Raw genomic sequence first — 20,260 nt, forward strand, 5'->3', positions numbered from 1 at the left:
ATGAGGGCTTCTCCTTTGCTGGGAACAACCCCCGACGAAACTTTGAAATATTAAGAGTGGCGATATGCTCACTTTTTATCAGGGCGCTCGCTTGTCCACCTTCATGCAGAGTGTTGCTTTGCAGGTTTCAAAAAGCTCATTCATTTGCAAATACCCCACCCCACCCCACCCTGCGAGTAGATCATCTTTATTCTGGCAAAATACAGAACATTTTGTGGTTTTATATTCTGATTTTGTTCCGTGGACCGCCCTGAGACCTCCGGGTATAGGGCGGTATATAAATTCAATCAGTCAGGATGGGGTGGTTGGTGGACGATATTCTTTAATAATTAAAAAAAATCTGGTCCTGAAGTGACTTCCAAGCAATCCATTACAATCTGTTGCAGCCTAACAGGATGGCCTTAACTTGGCAGAGAGAGAAAAATACCTGAAATACAGAACAAAACCCTTATCAAAAAGGTCCACAAATAATACTGTACTGAAAAGCATTGAAAGTACTCCATTAATGGAGGTTCTGCACTCCTCACCCCCCAGCAGATGCCTGTCCCCAGCGAAAGCTTGCTGCTTTTTAATGTCTTCTTTTGGGGGGCTGTGGTATATGTTTACCCATGATTTTTTTAAAAAGCTCAAGAACTTTGGTGGGCGATCTTCAGAATAAAAGCTCTGTCTTCCCCTAACAAAAATCTCAGCTTCGCCCATGATACAGGATGTAGCTTTTTACATGGAAATACAGGACAATCCTGTATTATACAGGACAGGTGGCAACCCTGCCGTATTTACTCGGGTCTAATGAGCCATTGAATCTAATGTGCACTTCAATTTTCAGAACCTTGAAACCCAAAAAAGTATTTGCTGGCAAATGTAAATGTGACATCAAATCTAATGTGCACCTTAATTTTCTCGGCGTAATTTGGCCAGAAAAGGTGAGCATTAGATTCAAGTAAATATATGTTTGCATTTATTTGACCAGAGCTTCCCTGGAGCAGAGCAAACCAGTGAACCCCAGTCCAAATTCAGTGGGCTGCTCTATGCTGGCTCCTTTGGTCTGAATAGTTCAGCAACTGCTGCTCCCCTTCACTTACTGGAGATGTTACTGGGTCTAAACAAATGTGTGCTGTGCTGCACTGCACTAGCTAGATGGGTAGCATTCAGTAAAACTGAGGACGACTATAATGCCTCCAAAGCATCACTTTTACCACCTTTTGCCCTGCTGGCCTTCCCCAATCTTTCCTCTTTGTGGCACCACATAGGAGGTTTCAAATGGAGGGGTTTGGAGCAGGGACGTTGGCTCAACAGGTTTTGCAAGTTGGACAGGACTGTGACTTTCCCCAGTGCTAAGCTCTAAGGCAGATCCAAAGAGGATTAGTGCCGATAGCCAACATTAAACGCCGCTGTAACTATTTTCCATAACTCCTTTTCCGATACTACTCCTTCCACCTTCCTGCTGAGTGCTGAAGCAGAGAACTTGACTCTGCAGTGGGAAGTTCAGTTTTGAAAAGGGCTTTTACTTTCCTTTAAGTCCTCTAGATGTTTACTTAGAAGTGAGTTTGAGGAGATTTGCTGCTCCCAAGCAAGTGGGCATCGGTTCACAGCCTTGGTATCTGTGCTTGTACGAGAGCTGTATAAACGAAACTCTTCTCTTGCCCTACAAAAAAGAGAGAGGAAAAATAGACTCTCCTTTTCAGTGTCTCTTTTCCTGCATTTAGCTTGCAGGCAAGCCTCTCTCCTTTCATGTTTATCTTCCTAAACTGGACTGTAGTCATTCTGATAAAATTATAGTGCCACCTATGTATTCTTTACAGTGCCTGTGATAGCGTTGGTTTTAAACAGCTCTTAAAACAGATTTTATATACATTCTACTTTATGAGGGCCATATCAGCACCTCCTACAATTCTGAAAATCACAGCCAGTTTAGGGTTCTTCACATGTGCCTTTTTGTGAGACATGCTATGCTTCTCAGCATGGGCATGTAGAAAGCGCTACCTACCAAAGGGAAAATTGACTGTCTTAATTCTTGGGCAGAAACATTTCCTAGTCTTTCAGATAAACCTAGAAAAATGACTGCCCACATACTTCATGATAGCTATTTATGACATAAGAGAAACAACTTTTGAAATGCTTTCATGTCTGCTTACCTCGATGCAGTTCTTATCATAGGCAGTCGGGTAAATGGATATTTGCCAGTTTTCCTTGACTGAGAAGCCAAGAGCCTTGTGCATGCAAAGATTTAGCTCCATCACCAAACTACCAAACATATATTAACTCTGAATGTCCATCTCTCTCCACCCCCGTTGTTGGAGTTTGGTTAATTTGTATTTAGAGCGGCTTCTCTAAGCCACTTTATTGATAATGAACAAGTATAACTCTTCCTGTTGAAGGAGAGAGTGAAGAGGGTACAGATCATCAAGGCAGCAATCCTCAAACCACTTACTCCAGGGCACACTGGCTGAGGTCAATGGAATGGGACTCCTCCAAAGTGCAGCTGGAGGTATTAGCACTGATTATGTTGATATTGAAGGAATATAGGGTCAGGCCTCCTAGGCTGTTTTTTTCCTCAGAAATTTCAGAGAGCACTTTAGACTCAGTCCTATGCTCACACACTTAACACTTTGCCAGCTCTTCATGTGGTATACTACTTAGGACAAAATTTGATCCTTTGATTGGAAAAGTAAAAAAGAAAAAGTTAGCCGTGTCCCTCTCATCAAAGCAGTGGCCATTGATTCTTAAGTACTCCTTGTTGAAATCAATGGGGAGTTCAAGCTTAAAAATTAATGCTACTGTAACTCAGTGTTATTAATACCCCATAAAATTTTAAAAGAGGAATATGTTTTACGTCTGGCTGGCAGTTAACAGCGCATTGTGCCATTTAAAAAGGCAATACCATCGTTCTTTAAAACAAACAACTGAGCCGACTTGAAGAGAGCAAGGACCCAGTTAAAGGAATTAAATATCCAGTTGCGTAAAATTCTAATAGAAAAATGAAATATTAATTCCATGCAAAGGACAGTTGTTGAAGCCCATACTTAACCAAAGCCAGAAGCAAACAGCCCCTGAAGAAGAAATATTGTAAGGGGGATGTAGGTATATTCAGTGCGATGTTTCTATATCACAGGCAACAGGATCCTATAGCTAATGATCTGCTCAGAGTGACATATCATAAATGCAATAAAATGCATAAACCTGGGAGAGCAATTTGAGAAGTTTCTTAGACGGTTCATCTCATAGCCTGTGGGCCAAATTACAGGGAATGGTGATAGATCATAGGGAGCTGCCTTAGAAAGAGTCAAACTATTGGTTCATCTAGATCAGTGTAGTCTACTCTGACTGGTAGCAGCTCTACAGGGTTTCAGACCTACTTGGAAATGCTGGGGACTGAAGCTGGGACTTTGTGAATGCAAGAGAGATGCCCAACCACTTAACTACTATCCTTTCCAAAGGATCTTCCTATGCTTTAAATACTAATCTACCTCACCCGTGTGCAAAGCAGAGATGGAGGAGAAATTGAGGGCAAAACATGAGGTGTTTAACCTGTCTCTCCTGCACACATACCCCATGCTTAGGGTTGCCAAATTTTTAATTGGTTCCTTGCCCCTTTAACATCAGTTTTAGCTATAGCATTTAGCAGATGCCATGAAAAACATCACCCAGCTTATTTCAGTGTATCAAACCTCTATTAAAAGGACAGGACAGGCTGGTTTTGTGTCTTATCTTTCCTTGGTTAGTTGGCAACCCTGTCCCAACACTTACTTACCTGTTGTATTGGAGCTAGGGTGACCAGATGCAAAGGTTGATGAGGCTCTGGCACCTTTAATATTTATGTAGAATACAGAATTTGCAGGTACAGCTAATGAAATTCTCTCTATGGCACAACTCCTCAAGGTATAGGAGCCCTTTCCTCTTTTGCATCTGGCCACCTTGAGGAGCCCAGCTAGGAGAAAATTTACCATGGAGGAGCTAGTTTGCAGGACAGACAGGCAGGATGAGGGCTGGTGCCCAAATACCCTTTAAATCCCACCCCACTTTGGACACAGTTGGGGCAGACCAGCATTTAAAGACCTGGGGCTGCTGCCATCACATACATTTATAAAGTTTTACATTTTGTACTGTGTTTGCATTTTATATTGTTTTTTTATATTCCGTTTTGATTGTAAGCTACTTTGGGTGAGCATTTGTTCAGAAAATCAGCCTTAAATTATTTTCAGTAAAGTAAATGTTTTCCCTTTACATAAACACACTGGGAATATTTATGCGAGGACAGTATACAAATATTATTATTATACAATGCTTCCAGTTCCAGATCACTGCCAAAGAGAGAGAAAGTTTTAAAAAGTAGCTTCACAGGCTGAGGGACAAGATGGCAACTTCCCATTCCATGTACTAACTGGTAGGGCAGCATTCTCCCTCATACCAAAGGGAATTAGCATAGCTTGGGGAGGCGTACAGGAATGGCTTTGTGGCACACAAACCTTCAGTGTCACTCCCTTCCTCCTGCCCACTCCATTGTTTGCCACCTGAGGAAGCTGCCACACTCTGCCTAATGGTAGGTAATTACCGGTATTTATTTTAGGAAGGGTTTGGTGCTCCCACATTATATTATTTAGTAAGGTAATCTACATACCACTTCACACTTCAAAGAAGCCTCTAAGCCATTTTGAACACTGTAAAACTATCACCAACCAAACAGTAGAAGACGGGGGTGATGGCACCTACCTGACCTCCTGACAGGTGAGTCTCTGCTTCTTATTGGGGAGGGAGGGGAGATAGCACTTTGCACCATCCCTTCCTCCTCACGACTTCCAAGATATCAGGTAAGCACCTCTGCCTCTAAAGTTCCCCACTCACCCCTCCTTATTTAAAAAAATGTTTTTTCTTGAACTTTTTCCACACAGCTTTTCCAAATGTTAACATAGGCTTAATAAGCCAACCTTGGGTTGTCCTATTGCTATAGCAAAGGGATGCGGGTGGTGCTGTGGTCTAAACCACTCAGCCTCTTGGGCTTGCCAATCGGGAGGTCGGCAGTTCAAATCCACATTGCTCTGTCCCAGCTTCTGCCCACCTAGCAGTTCGAAACCACACCAGCGCAATTAGATAAATAGGTACCGCTGTAGCAGGGAGGTAAATGTGCACTCTGGTTTCCACCATGGTGTCCCATTGCACCAGAAGTGGTTTAGTCATGCTGGCCGCATGACCTGGAAACACTGGCTCCCTCTGCCTGAAACAAAATGAGCGCCGCAACCCCATAGTCGCTTTTGACTGGACTTAGCTGTCCAGGGGTCCTTTACCTTTACCTTTAGTACATGTATAAAATATATCCAGCTCCACTAAAGTCTCTGTAGAGCCAAGTGATGACCTGACATGCAGAACTGCAGCTCCCACTTCTAGCTCTCAGTGTTCGAACGAGGATGGGGAAGTGTCCAAGATCCTTTTTGCCTGTGGTCTTAACGTGGCCAGGAAAAAACACCTGAGGGAGGTACCTTGTAAGCTGCATCTGTGGAATGAGGGGCTGTGCTGAGGGTCCAATGGGAAGCCCCCGTGGCTCTTAACTGAGCCCCTGGCCTATCCTTAATATAGAAAAAACAAGGTCTTGCTTTGACAGGCAAGAAGTACTTTCACATGCCAATAAATCAAAGCAACACGGTGCTGCTTTTCTCTGAGCCACTTTTGTGACAATTGAAAACAGTTGGCCCTTTGCTCAAGACAGGGAAATTGCATTATCTGCATGCAAGTGATCACAGGAGAGTTTTGGTTTGGTTTCTATGGTTGGGGGAGGGGTTGGAGCAATGCACACAGCCAAGCCCGCAATTGCCCTGGCATGATCAAAGAACAACTGTTTTCCCATGTCCTACAATTGACCAAAACAGCCCCACTGACAAGAGTAAAGGGACACGTGAAAGTAATCAGTGATCACAGCGCATTGGCAAGTACCTAAGGCAGTAAAGTACCCTGAAACTTGCAAAGTTAATGTGTTAACATATGTTAGCAGGAAGATTTTAGCCAGAGATACCTCTTTACAGATGATGTTGGTGATGATGCAAAGACTAACATTATCCCTTTTGAAAATGCGAGAAAATGAATGATTATAATTCAGTCTAATAAATATATATAGATACAGTATATAGGTGGACTTGAACCACAGCGCCACCTTTGGGTGTCCTTTATTTCTGCAATTGTGGCCTCAGCAGGACCAAAAGAGTAGCTCAATGCAATATAATATTTTGGGGATATATGATAAAAAAGTATGTGTCTGAAAAAATATAAGGAAAAGCAAAATTACTTTTCCATGTTTTTGACAGCACCACTAAAATGTTGCGTTAAACAAGTGTGTTTCAGATGAGAGAATGCAGTTGATACTTTTTTCTATTTATGCATATTGCATCTTTTTATATAGATTCATGGGAGTGCCTTTAAGAGACTCTTCGTAGGCAGATGGTCAAGAGATGGAGCTTTCTCCATCACTCTGCATCTTTGTAAGACCATCTGTCCTTTGGGCAGGGGGCAGGTGGAGGTGATAGACACTTCAGTAGCGTTGCTACTGTTTATCCCCCCCCCCCCCCGTTATTACTGACCCTTTTCTTATGCTTTTAACTGGAAACCAGAAATGCAAAAAATATGCAGGCTATCCTTTCCCATCACTTTCTATCCATACCAAGGAACATAGGATGCATCCCTAAACTGAGCCAGATCCATTGCTCCACCTATCTCAGTGTCACTACACTGACCGACAACAGTTCTCCAGGGTTTCAGAAGGGGACATTCCCAGACCTACCTAAAGAGGCTGGTTTCTTCCAGGGACCCTCTGCATGTAAGGCAAATGCCCTACCACTGAGCTAGGGCCCTTCCCTACCAGCTTCAGCAGCAATGGTGCAAATAGTCAAATACGTTGCATCCTGCACCAAAATGTCAGCATGACCTGCTCTTCTCATAGTAGCTTCCTCTGCAGAGTTCACTAAGTGAAGCTTTCCTGGCATAAAAACATACCCTGCTGACTTGCAAAATAAAGGCGTGGAAGAATGAGGACTGTGTCAGGACCTGTAAATACCTGCCCTGTGTGATAAGCCAATGAAGCAGAAGGGACAGCTCCTCAGTAAAGAAGTTTCAAGCACTGGACTGATTCCTTTCATTCAGGATGACCATTGGTTCCTTCTGGACAGAAGGGTTTTCTTTTCCATCTGAACCTTGTTTGAACAATACATTTTTCCTGGGGACTGATGCATCCTTGGTTGCTTCTAATTTTGATTGATATTGAAAGTTGTCAACTAACCACAGTTCCCTAAATACAGAAAACTGGATTGTTTTAACTATAATTAGTTAACAAATTAGAATATCAAACCATGGTTTGATCCTGGTTTGTTTGAATCAGCCAGAATTAGGGAGGGGGGAGACACAGTATCCTGCGTTTTGATGTCGGACGGAACTGTGGTTAGCTTAAAGGCAAAAGCACAAACTTCATCTTTAATCATATGTGAGGGAATTCAGGAACAGCACATGAGTCCAAGGCTTGCATACACCAAATCTCCTAATGACAAGCCATGGTTTTCCATTATGCTTGAACCAAGAGAGTGAGTCTGTGTCTATTAGCCGTGTGAGAAGCAAACACCAATACAGATACATCACTTTTCAAAACTTTCTCCCTGCCAAGGAAAGTGTTCTTATGCCTTTTTAAATGTGGAGCTGAATTATGAGTTAAGTGGGAGACGGGGTGATTTGGGGCACATAAATGTTATGTGGGTCAGAGATGTTGAACCCTCCTACCTGCTACTGCTCTCCCTATAATTCCCTCTTCTGCCCCACCACTTTTCTTTCATCCAGTTTCACTCCTGATACTGGAGTCAGGCTTTCGGTGGAAATTACCTGAAGGAAAAGTGGGAGGTGATGGGGATTTCAATACCCCTTCACCCATATATCTGTAAATTGCAATTCCACCTACAGCTATATATGGGATTGGGGGGAAGCAATGATTAAAAGCAGGGCTGGCCCAAGACATTTTGCTATCCGAGGTAAAGGACAAGATGGCACCTCCCTCATTGCAACTGGACTGGCAGCTAAATCTTACTTCAACACTGGCATTAGCAGTGTCCTCAGCTATTCTTGGGGGCAGCTGGTTAATTTGGAGGCCAAAAGGCAGGCCGCACAGCACACATAGCTGTGTCCACCAACACCTTGTTGCCACTTGTCCCTCAATATCTACCACCTGAAGTCTCCACCTCACTATGCCTAACAGTAGGGGCGGCACTCTTTCAAAGACAGACGTACAGTGGTACCTCGGGTTAAGAACTTAATTCGTTCCGGAGGTCCGTTCTTAACATGAAGCTGTTCTTAACCTGAGGTACCACTTTAGCTAATGGGGCCTCCTGCCACCACCGCATGATTTCTGTTCTCATCCTGAAGCAAAGTTCTTAACCTGAGGTAGTATTTCTGGGTTAGCGGAGTCTGTAACCTGAAGCGTCTGTAACCCAAGGTACCACTGTATGCTACTTTTTGCAAGTGGTTTGGCCACAGAAGAAAAGTGACAAACCTATTACTATTTTAGAAGTTCAGTGCTGCTTACAACCTACAATGTTGAATAGCTAACTTTAATTGCATTCTAATAGAAAGACCTCTCAGGTAAGCTTAGGTTATCTGTGTTATTAAAAATCGCTGTTGGCGTTGCACATCATTTATATGATTATTCAGAAATTTGTTATCTATAGTTAGGAAAGTAGCCTTAGGATATATTTACATTTTTTTTAAACAACAACAATCTCCCTTCCAAAATATTTTGAGAGCTACAAACTTCTCTATGTCCAGACAGGGACACTGACTTAAGCATCTCTCCCCTGCCCCCTCCCCCTCATCTATAGGAAAATCTAGAAAAGGAGCATTATCCAGTCCAAGTTAGGAGTCTTAAGTTCTTATTGGGAGAGATTTGGAGTATGCTCAGCTCTCTCACTAAAATCAATGAGACTTAACAGTGCTGAATGCTGGCTGGCTTATCCTGGCCAAATGGTTAATTTCTGATATACAGCATGATACTGTGCATATCTACTCAGAAGTAAGCCCTATTAAATTCACTGGGACTTACTCTTATGTCAGCGTGCACAGAGTTGCAGACTCTGATTTCTTTCACCACTTAGTTCAATATAGTGCAGTTCAGGTTGCAACTGCAAGCATAATTACACAGGAGTGGTGCTGTGGGTTAAACCACCAGAAGGTCGGCAGTTCGAATCCCCGCGACGGGGTGAGCTCCCGTTGCTTGGTCCCTGCTCCTGCCAACCTAGCAGTTCGAAAGCACGTCAAAGTGCAAGTAGATAAATAGGTACTGCTCCGGCAGGAAAGTAAATGGCATTTCTGTGCGCTGCTCTGGTTCGCCAGAAGCGGCTTAGTCATGCTGGCCACATGACCCGGAAGCTGTATGCCGGCTCCCTTGGCCAATAAAGCAAGATGAGCGCCGCAAACCCAGAGTCGGCTATGACTGGACCTAATGGTCAGGGGTCCCTTCACCTTTACCTTTAAGCCCAAGAGACTCTATGCACTTTTGAGCAAATATGCATTGGATCGGGCTACCCCCCACCCCAAATAATAATTCAGGAGTGGAAGTCAGAGAAGAGCCATCCAAATCAATGGGCAGGATGGTTAGGAATCTGTCTTCCCCATGTCTTCCCCATGTTTCCAGACCGCATCATAGAATCATTGAATCTTAAGAGCTGGAAGGGACCTCAAGGGTCATCTAGTCCAACCCCCTGCAATGCAGAAATTTCAGCTAAAGCATCCATGACAGATTGCCATCCAACCTCTGCTTAAAAACCTCCAAGGAAGGAGAGTTCACCACATCTCTCATATATCTTTGCTAACTACGGCTGCACCCCCCCCCATACATTTAAAGCACATTTGTCGAGGGTGCTGGAGTTCCTACAGTTCCCAGTGCTCTTTGGGGAGACACCATGTGCTTTAAATGTATGGTGCATACACAGCCTTAAAAAAAATGCAGCAAAAGTTCCAGCAAATTTTCCAAAAAATATATTCATACTGAGTGAAGAAATATCCCCCTCTGCTTTCCTCGCCTCGGTCATAAGGATGTGAAAGTGGGGAGTTGGAGGCAGAGAGAGAATTCAGGCGATTTGAGGGCGAGCCAAAATTGTGAGGTGGGGTACAAAATTCACCACTGCAAATTCACTGAAGTCCCTCTAGTCATTTGGCAGCTGCCACTCTTTTCGCTCAAAAGTTCCCAGAGTGTGAGGGCATCATGTTGCTCTTATGGGCGTGTTTGGAAAAGGACAGCTGGGCCCCATTTACACTATATGTTTAAACTCTATTATACCAATTTAAACCATCATGTCTTCCCCCCAAAGAATTCTGGGGACGGTAGTTTGTTAAGGATGCTGAGGAGTGCTGTTTTTCTAGAAAAAGAGGTACAGGAACTCACCATAAACGCCTCCCTTATTCTCTTATAATGGCAATGGCGCTCATCTGTGAGGTGCCAGTACAGTGGTGCCTCGCAAGACGAAATTAATTTGTTCCGCAAGTTTTTTCTTCTTGCGAGTTTTTCGTCTTGCAAAGCACGGTTTCCCATAGGAATGCATTGAAAATCAATCAATGCGTTCCTATGGAAACCGCCTTCAGACCAGGTCCGGGGACAGTCTGTCCCCCGACCTCTTCTGAAGGCTGGGGGGGGGGAACAAGGGCTTTTCTTCCCACCGCCAGCCTTCAGAAGGCTGTTCTGAAGGCTGGCGGTGGGAAGAAAAGCCCTTCTCCCCACCTCCCGCCCCGCAAGCTCCGGGGACAAGAGCGCTTTGCTGCCGACCGCCAGCATTTTAAAAGCCCCCGCTGTCCCGGGGCGATTTTAAAATGCTGGTGGGCGGTAGCGAAGCCTCCGCTGTCCCAGGGCGATTTTAAAATGCTGGCAGGCAGCAGCGAAGGCTTCGCTGCCGCCTGCCAGCATTTTAAGATCGCCCGGGACAGCGGAGAAGTCTCCGCTGTCCCGGGAAGGTCGGCGGGGGGGGGGGAGCAAAGACTTTTGCCCCCCGCTGGCCTTCAGAAGAGGTCCAGGACCTCTTCTGAAGGCCGGCGGTGGGCGAAAGTCTTTGCTCCCGACTGCCAGCATTTTAAAAGAGGTCCCCGGAGATTTCCCTATGGGCTTTCTTCTTGCAAAGCAAGCCCATAGGGAAATTCGTCTTGCGGAACGACTCAAAAACGGAAAACTCTTTCATCTTGCGAGTTTTTCGTTTTGCGAGGCGTTCGTCTTGCGAGGCACCACTGTACTGAGTTCTGGAGATTTTTGGCTGGAAAAAAGCACTGATGCTGAGAGTTATTAGGAGACCCCATTCCCCACATACAGCTACAGTTCTCATAATGACTTACCGTAGCAAGCAATCCTCCTTCCCAGGGAACTCTGGGAATTGTAGCTATGTGAGGGGAATATTGGGTAGATGGGGCTCAGCACTAAAACATTTTATTAAGGTTTGAGATTGACAATAATAACAATAATTTCAATAAAATCGAAGAGCGGGCTTTTGGACTTTGCCATGGCCCTGCCCCCAGCCCAGCTCACATTGAAATCTTTTATCTCATCTTCCTCCTGCTACGGACCCTTGACATGGGTTCTGCAAAACAAAATTTCACATAATATTTTCAGTGAGTAAGTTAAGCGGACAAATAAAACATGGACTTTAAAATGAATAAGTAAATTTGGCTAATTCAGTTGATCCAACTGTTTTTTGGTTTAGTGAATGCAAGATACATGTCACAGTGGCATGAGTCATCCTTTTTGGCACCATAACTAAACTGTTTTGGATCAGTCACTACTGTTTCTTTAAGCCTGGCCTTAACTCAGAATATTCCAGCAGTAAAATCTAATATGTTAGTCATTTCATTGTAAAGAACAGGAAATACCGTAATTGTTTTGAATATTTTCAGAATGCAAAGTGACATGGATTTCACTAGTTAATTTTAAGATAGTATTAGCTTGGGGGGGGGAGACCCTTGCCCCCAGGTTTTATATTTTTACTCACTCTTTCGTGGCAGTCTGGAATGAGCTCTGAAAATATGCTTAGAGAGTAGCTATTAAAGAACAATATCCAGGAATAATTTGTTCCACAGGAAGAATAAAAAGTTAAGCAACTTTAGCTTTCTTTTCTAAATGTTTCTGCCAAGCAAATTTTAAAAATTCAGAGAGGATATTAGCATTGTACCCAAATGACTGCATACCCATCGACTGGTTCATTTTGATTTGACATGGTTTCATTTCCTTTCTGACCAGATAAATCAGGCTTCCTCAACTTCGGCCCTCCAGATGTTTTTGGCCTACAACTCCCATGATCCCTAGCTAGCAGGACCAGTGGTCAGGGATGCTGGGAATTGTAGTCTCAAAACATCTGGAGGGCCGAGGTTGAGGAAGCCTGAGATAAATATTTAGGGCAGCATTAAAATACCTTCTTACAACTAGTGTCTCATAGTTAGTAAGTTATCACATATTTCCCTGTTATCAGCCCAGAAAGGGAATGAATTATTTACTACCACATTGCCAGTGACTATATATTGTGAAGTTTTAGCAATTTCAAAAGAGAATAAACAGTATTTATGATTGATGTCTCATTTTTTCCTGCTAGGAAGCAAGAAAGGCAGCAAGCTTAATGGTAAAGTGGTACCAGGATCACCCCCAAGGATCTTCAGGTAGGGCTGGGATGAAACCCTGGACAATACTGTGTGGAGAATACGGAACTAACTAGATGAACCAACTGTCTGCCTTTGTTTAACACAGCTTCATTTGTTACTAAAGTGGGGCCATTGCGGTAGTTGAGAACCTGCCCTATTGGTCCTCGTGCCTCTCTACTTTTCCTGGGTGTCTCCCAGCTGCTTCCCACTTCCTTCCAGAACATTGCGTGGAGACCTCATTTGAGACAGGCGACTGTTCTCAGGTGTGTGGTTTACATGCCAAAAAACACACTCCACTTTCAACCCTTTTCAGGGTCTTTTGAAGATGGCCATAGATGGTTCAGTCGCTGTCAGAAAGACACCTGGAATCCTCTTTTACATGTCCTCTGCAGACGAATTCATCCTGAATTCTGGGGCAGGATTGTAGCAACTGGTTTGCATGAAGAAGCTCCAAGGTTGATGCCCTGGCTTTTCCAGGTAGGTCTGGGAAGGTCCCCTGCCTGAAACACTTGCAAAGCAACAGCCAGCTAGTACTGAGCTAGAGTGACCTAGGGCCTGACTCCATATAAGTGTCATGGATTTGTTGGACGCAACAGAATGGTGGGAGGAATCAGCTGGGGAAACTCCAAGGGATGAAGGCTCAGAGTCCAGGGATTGGTGGTGGGACAACGGTGAGTGGACAGAGGGAGAAGAGGGAGAAGATTAGGAGGAGGTGGTGTCAGAAGCTGAAGAGGTTACAGGGCTTAGTGAGCGAAGGGAGTATATGGCAGAGAGAGTCCAGAATCAGAGGCAGAAGCTGATGTCGGCATGCAGAGGGTCACAAGGCCAGCTGGCTAGCCCCAACTGGGTCGTCTCCTTCCAGCCGTCCCGCTGCAAAGACCCATCGCCCTCTGCTCTGATGTAAATCAGTGACCCAGGCTTCAAAGCCAGGGCACACTATGTCAGCAGAGCAAACTGCACACACAGAATAGGCGTGAGGCTTGTGGAAGCATACTACAACTACGGATTTATTAATCATAAATCAGGACAAAGAAACATGTCGTCCCTCTCTTTGTCTTCTCAGAGAGACACACAATGGAAGTTCCCAGCATACTGTGCTGGAATGTAAACAGACATGTGACATGTAACAACCCCATGTCTGCTCCTTAAGGTGGAATTGAAATTCTCAACAGCTGAAGCAGGAAAGGAGGGAGGCCAAGAGACAAAGATGAGTCTGGCTGGTGAAGAGGTGCTGGAGTCTCTCCCTCCTGCTGTGACAAGCTCCCCTCCCCTTTGGTCTCCAAGAACCAGGAGAGGCATGAAAAGAGCAGGGGAGAAGTTAGCTGCACACTGGCACAGTTCCAGATTGCTTAGGGAAAACCCTGGAGAGGAGGGGATTTAGTCAGCTGTGGGGAGGCAGGGATCTTCAATCCCTGCTTCATGGAGGCAAAACCAGTTGGAGATGAGTTGCTGCCTCCTTAGACCTGACACTCCTGTGCAGATCCTGTTTGTGCTAATAGTTAAGTCCAACTTGCTCTGTGAGATTTACTGCTGGCTTTCTCCTGTCAATAAGGCAACTCCCTATGTTGCATATTGGCTTCCTGCTTGAGCTACACAAAGACTTACGGGTGGCGCACACTGTTTCAACAACATTTTAATATGAATCAGCTCCACAAGATGTGTCACTTCTAAAACTATTTTTCATTTTTGCATGTTATGTTCCTTCCCTCCCCCCAGCCCCCTCCATTTCATTAGATGAGTCTCTAATTGGAATCTGAAAATACGTCATAACCTAAGTGACCCTCCTTAAATCAAGCAGAAAGATGGTTGCGTAATCTGAGGTGTTGAGGCATGCTGATTTTTTTCTTAATCAATGCTCTGCAAACTAGACTTTTAAAGTTGAGAACTTATCTAAAAATTAAAAAAGAAAAATCTAGAGTTTTCTAACACCATTTGATCTCTTTGAAGCAGCTAGAATGCCGGAATAAATTATCTCAAAGAATTCCAGTAATTATACTGAGATCAGTCTGGGGAAATGGATCCAAAAAATTATGAGAGGGACAAATCCAGGGCAGATGATGGTGCTTTCAAATCAGGGGGGAAACTATTCTAAAGGAAACCAGAGTTTTCATGGCATCTAAAAGTGAAAGGGAAGCAGTATTGTAAAACTAGCAAAAAGCATAAGAAGTTTCTTCTGCAGAAATAGACTTTTATACCAGCTCTACAATTCTATGATTCCAGAGCTGTGTTTTCGCCCCAGCTCTCTTTGACATATTATTCTATATTCTTCTCTCTGTTGCTTCCATATGCCTTCAACTCAACTGACAATGGGGTGTTCAAGGAGTGACGGGAGTCCATTCAACCTGCCATGTCTCCATGCCAAGACAAAAGTGTGGTGGGTTTATCTGAGAGTGACTGCAGACAGTCAGGTTGTGTATCTACAGCAATGACTGGAGGAGGAATGCAGTTCTTGCAGTTCCAACTGCAAGAAAACATGTCTCTCCCATATCAGTCTATACAGCCACAGCAGGCGCTGTAACTCTCCAATGGTTTGACTTCACCTCCAAAGGCACAAACTCTTCCACTGTGTCCCAAGATGACAACCAACCAATGATCCTAGATGGCCAGCGTGCAAATCATAGACTGAAAGTACATTTAAAGCACATTTCCCCTCAAAGAATCCTGGGGGACTTTAGTTTGCATCTCACAAAGTTACAATTATCAACACCCCTAAACTACAGTTCCCAGAAGTATGTGCTTTTATGTGCATGTGTGCAGTCTTGCCCGATATCCAAATATTGTTTCAAAATGAAGGCAGACCCAAGTTGCCTCAGAATCAAGAAGCAGGATGATTACCCCACTGAAAGGAAGTTCCAGCTTGAATCTCTCTCCTTAACCACCAAGAAACTCGTACTTGAATCTCCCATGTCTATTCTCTGGTTTTGAAAACATTTGGTTACAGTTGTCAGGAAGAGCCATGTAGCCAAAGAGAGAAAGGACAGACAAACCAGCCAGTCACAGACAACTGGGCAAATGAGGTTTTCCAATCCCATGCAAATGTAGGGAGAATGACTTCATATTTTCTCCATGGCTGTGAACCCACATTCTACCCACGACCCTTGTGTAAGATAGGCTTCCTACACAGGAAACTGAACTTACTCATATAACATCTGGAGGTTTGCTAATAGTAGTAGGGGGAATGGTTGAGGCTTAAGAAAAGATGGAGCTGGTCCAATTAAGCTGGCCAAATTTAAGAAATCAAGCCAATTTCCATTAAAGGAGTCTTAAATTATGTCATCACCAATTTAGAGCTTCTAAAATTAAGATAAGTTAATGCATGTGACAATAGGTCACCAGTGATTCAATAACTCTTCTGCTGCCTGCCCGGGACTGCAAAAAGAGGCACACCAGTCAAATTGTTGTGCAAGCCTATCCAATAGGCCAATCCAATGGAAGTTGTACCATGCAACGCCCCAGGAAGGGAATAATGCCTGAATGAGACCTAACTGCAGAAGACTGCACACACGTGCCACTTTGCGATTGCAAAGTCTTGTGACAATCTGGCAATTAAAAGCTACTCTTAATGGAAAAGAACGCCGTCGGATAATGGCTTCCTGCCGTTAAATAGATATCGTGGCAAAATTGTGGTATTAATAGAAAGTCAACATGAAGACAAAGCCAGGAGATTTATTTTCAGAGTCAGTATCCTGGATCCTGAGATTCTCTTGCAATTGCTTTGCATATTTCTATTTTACTACATGACTGATGAAAATGGAATTATTTTTGCCTTGATGTATGTTGGTGCAGCAAAGTGACAGTTGCTCATCTTACCGTTACTGAATAGCTGCACTCTGCTTGGCTGAAGGAAAGAGATTTATGTTGTGGTTCATCCAATCAGAAAGCAGCTAATCCATTTAAGCATGGCCTGTATATTTTATTCACCATAATAGTATTGCTGTTAAGAAAGGAAGGCCTGATGTTTCTGGTTTCTAGGTAGCTTCCGATTAGAAGTTTATAAACTCGTAAGTAAAAGAGGAGAAACTCCATATCCACCATACTTGCCACATTCCAGTTGGACATCTCCAGAAACAACTTAATGTTGTGTTTTTGACTGATAAAACCCTGAGGATGGAATCCTATGTTTGCTTATTGCGGGGGGGGGGGTTGTTGAAAAAGACTGGGTTGCATCCAGAGTGCAGGGACAAGTATGCAAAGGGAATTTCTTCATCCCTTCCTCTCCAGTGCAGAGTGCTGTACCCCCCCAAAAAAAAAACTTCCTGGGAGTCAGGGGGGCTTCTCCTGGGCAGTGGGAGTGCTGGCGGCAGTGGGGAGAGGAGAAGTAGGGCAAACTGGGCAGAGACAGGTTAAGAAGCCAAGAAAAGATTTCTGAAGATCAAGCCAGCACTAGAGACTCAAGAAGAAAGCAGGCTTCCAAAGGGTTAGGCCCAAAGTACATACCTAAGACACACTGAAGAGTGCACTTTTAATGGCATGTACGAAATGCCATTTTCAGTGGCTAGCCCACAATTACGGAACTTAGCAATGCATCAAAATGGACTGATGCTGTCATGTGGAGGTAGCTTAGGATAGTGTCAGGCTGCTGCAAAGTATAGCACCCGATCATCATGCGATCTGTCATCTGGCTTAGAAAGTTTCCACAAAAGGCCATCTGCTACCAGGAACAGATTTATCTCTTTTAGCTGGGGGATGAGTATATATTAATCTTCCATTTATGTTCCTAGGCCAAGTCCCACCATAACGGAGGCAGGTTGCAGGACTCAAACCTGGGTTCGTGTGACGCCCTGGTTCAGAGCCAAGCAGCCTAGAAATCAGTGGATCGTTACATGATAAAAATGCATGCTGGATCTGCTATGAGACCGTTGCAGATAAAAGAGTCCCCGGTTGAAGGATTCTGTGCTTTCTCTTATCACTCCTCCCAATAGTGAACACATCTTGTGAGTACCAGTAGGGAAGCAGCCCAAACAGGCGACCGAGACGCAAGAGGCAAGTAACAGCATGATCAAGGGAGCCCCAAGTTTTGCAGAAGTAGAGGGGATTTTGGGGAGGGGGAAATCTTAGGGGGCATCTTAGGGAATCTTACACTCAGTAAGAACTGAGTGTGCTCCGTGGGCACAGAATGTTTCATGTGAGGAAATGGTAATCTAAGGGGAAGTGGGGATAGAATGGAGTATTCTAGGAAAGGGCATTAAAGGGCATCATCATCATCAATTAAATTTCTACACCGTTCTTCCTCCAAGCATCGCTTAAAATATAAAGGCATAAAAATGCATAGCATAGTAACAAACAAAAATAACTCTCTCTCCCCTCCCTCAAGTTTAAAAGGCCCTAGATCATGACCTTAGTTTATTCCATGTTTGTCAGATGGACCTTAATTAATGAGAGTAAAAGTAGCTTGCTGTACCGTTGTTAAGAAGTTGCATGTGATTGCTTTAAAAGGGCTTGTGCCATGTGCCTCAGCTAATCATAAAGCAGCTTACTTTAGAAATGTGTTCTTTTAAAATAAAAAATAAGAAAGAGTTCTGAGCTTTTGAAAGCAAACTAGCTTTGGATTGGTTCGAGTTCTGCTTTAACTTTAATCAGTAATTAAGGGTCAGCCATCCAGTAAACTCATTAGTTTACACCAATTACATTGGGTATAGTAACTAATGATTCCGAGGATCATGCCACTTATTTCCAAGCTTTCAAAGTATAATTATGGTGTAAATCAGATAGAGCGTAAATCTTTTCCATACGTTTTGGTTGGTAATTGAGGGATAAAATGGTTTCCAAATGTATTCTCTCCCCCCCCCAACTTTTCGTTTTTTGTTCTGCAATAGATTTCTCCTGGGACTCTTTAAAGGATACGGAAAAGGTGATGTCAACAGCACTATATGCTGGGCAAATGGAGACAGGACTAATTAATAGAGATACAAAAGAAAATATTTCCCCTTTCAAATTTTTGGTTCAGACATTAAACGCAAGCGCTGCACCACAGTCCTGAGATGAAGGAAAGCAGGTCAGCGAACACCTAAGTTTCATCCCTCCCTCCCACCAAAAAATAGATAGGTAGGTGAATTTTAAAGTCTGTTATGTGTAATGCATAACTGCTAATGCCACTGCTCCTGCTTTTAAAATGATTTAGTCTCTGGAGCATTTCCCTTTGAAGTTTAATATGTAGTTTCATGTCTGCACAACATTTTCAATGCATTAAACAAATTAGTCTCTGGTTACAAAAGTTTTTCGACGTTTTCAAGTTGCCACTTAACTAAATCCATTATGTGTCAACGAAGCTGATCATTTAAAAGAGCGAACTTTTTGGAATGATTAATAAATAAAACAGCTTCTCTCAACCTAAGTGTTTACTTGAAAGCAATCCACTTTAGAAAGACATTAATATCCCTCGAATTATTATTAGAATAATTGCTTTTACTCGTCTTAGAACAACACACTTTCCCCTCCTCATTTCCCTTCAGCTCAGACAGCTTTTCACTCAGATGGAAACTTCCTATTATTTGTCCCCAGCCCACCCCCGCCCAGCAAAATGAAGAATAGGAATTATACACTTTTCACTAAGGAATAATTAATATGTCTCAAGTATTAGAAGAGAGAATTGCAGTGTGACTTTGAATGGTAGCCTCTGAGGAGTAGCATTGTTTGTTCTCTCCGGTCTTTAATGAGCTTTAGTAAATGGCCAGGAAAAATTACCTTCTTTCTGTAATATGAGAGAAGTGAAGAATGAAGGGAAGCTATAGAATCCCTAAGAGAAAAGCAGGCAGAGCTTGGCAAACATACACGCCCGATTTTACGGCTGTGCTTCTCTCTCTGTACCGTGGGTTTTTCTTTTTGGGCTGTGGTCCCCAGATAAATTTCCCACTCCTACTGCAATTAAAACATAAAGAATTATTTTTTTTAACGTCCGTACATCACCAAATGAAACAGAATCTCAACCACCCCACCACCCCATGGCTTTCCTCAATATGCTGACAGGATCTGGATTGTGTTGGGGGACAATTACATTTGGCTGAGTGCTTGGGAGTCTTTTTTCCTTGTAAAAGTCTGTAAAAGTTTCTGTTTCTTTCCTTATTTTCATATTCGGAACCTGTAAGCTGCCATGTTTTTGGAATCAAATAGGCCGGTCTCCTTAGCCTCGCAGTTGCCCCCCTGTAAAGTGATTTGGACGTTTCACAAGTGGAACCTGAAATAAAATGTCCCATGCAGAGCAGGGAAGTCAGAGAATTTCAACAGAAACAGAAGTGGAAATGGCTTATTTATCCCATGTCCAGCATAAATCCAGAAATAATAATAATAATAATGATGATGATGATGGTGATGATGATGATGATGATGTTGTTGTTAAAGCTTATTCGTTGCTTTTTCTGTCACGGAAACTCAAATGTAATAACTATGTAATTTGCATAATTTATTAAGTAAATTGCATGTTATGTAATTTGCCACAGTGGACAGGCACTAATAAAATTCAAATCCTTAAGCAGTTTACGCTAAAAAAAATACAATGAAAATGCGAACAATATTTGATAAAATTATCTTTAACAAGTTCATTAAGGTAAAGCAGCCATAGGAGGCAACTCCTAGGGCCTGGGGGTGGGTCTTTGTCCCTCAATAAAATATGTGAAGGGGCTGCCCCCCTTAA

General features: G+C 43.3%; 1 long non-coding RNA gene across 1 annotated transcript; it reads left to right on the forward strand.

Annotated features, from left to right (window-relative positions):
• Positions 1 to 19,904, forward strand: LOC309535196. Its single transcript, XR_014221098.1, has 3 exons — positions 1 to 4,384; positions 12,585 to 12,648; positions 17,352 to 19,904. It is a non-coding gene; the product is annotated as an uncharacterized lncRNA (long non-coding RNA).
• Positions 19,905 to 20,260: the final 356 nt, after the last annotated feature.

The sequence above is a fragment of the Podarcis vaucheri genome (genome assembly GCF_965113315.1).
Source record: "Podarcis vaucheri genome assembly, chromosome: 6".
Classification (NCBI taxonomy): Eukaryota; Metazoa; Chordata; class Lepidosauria; order Squamata; family Lacertidae; genus Podarcis; species Podarcis vaucheri.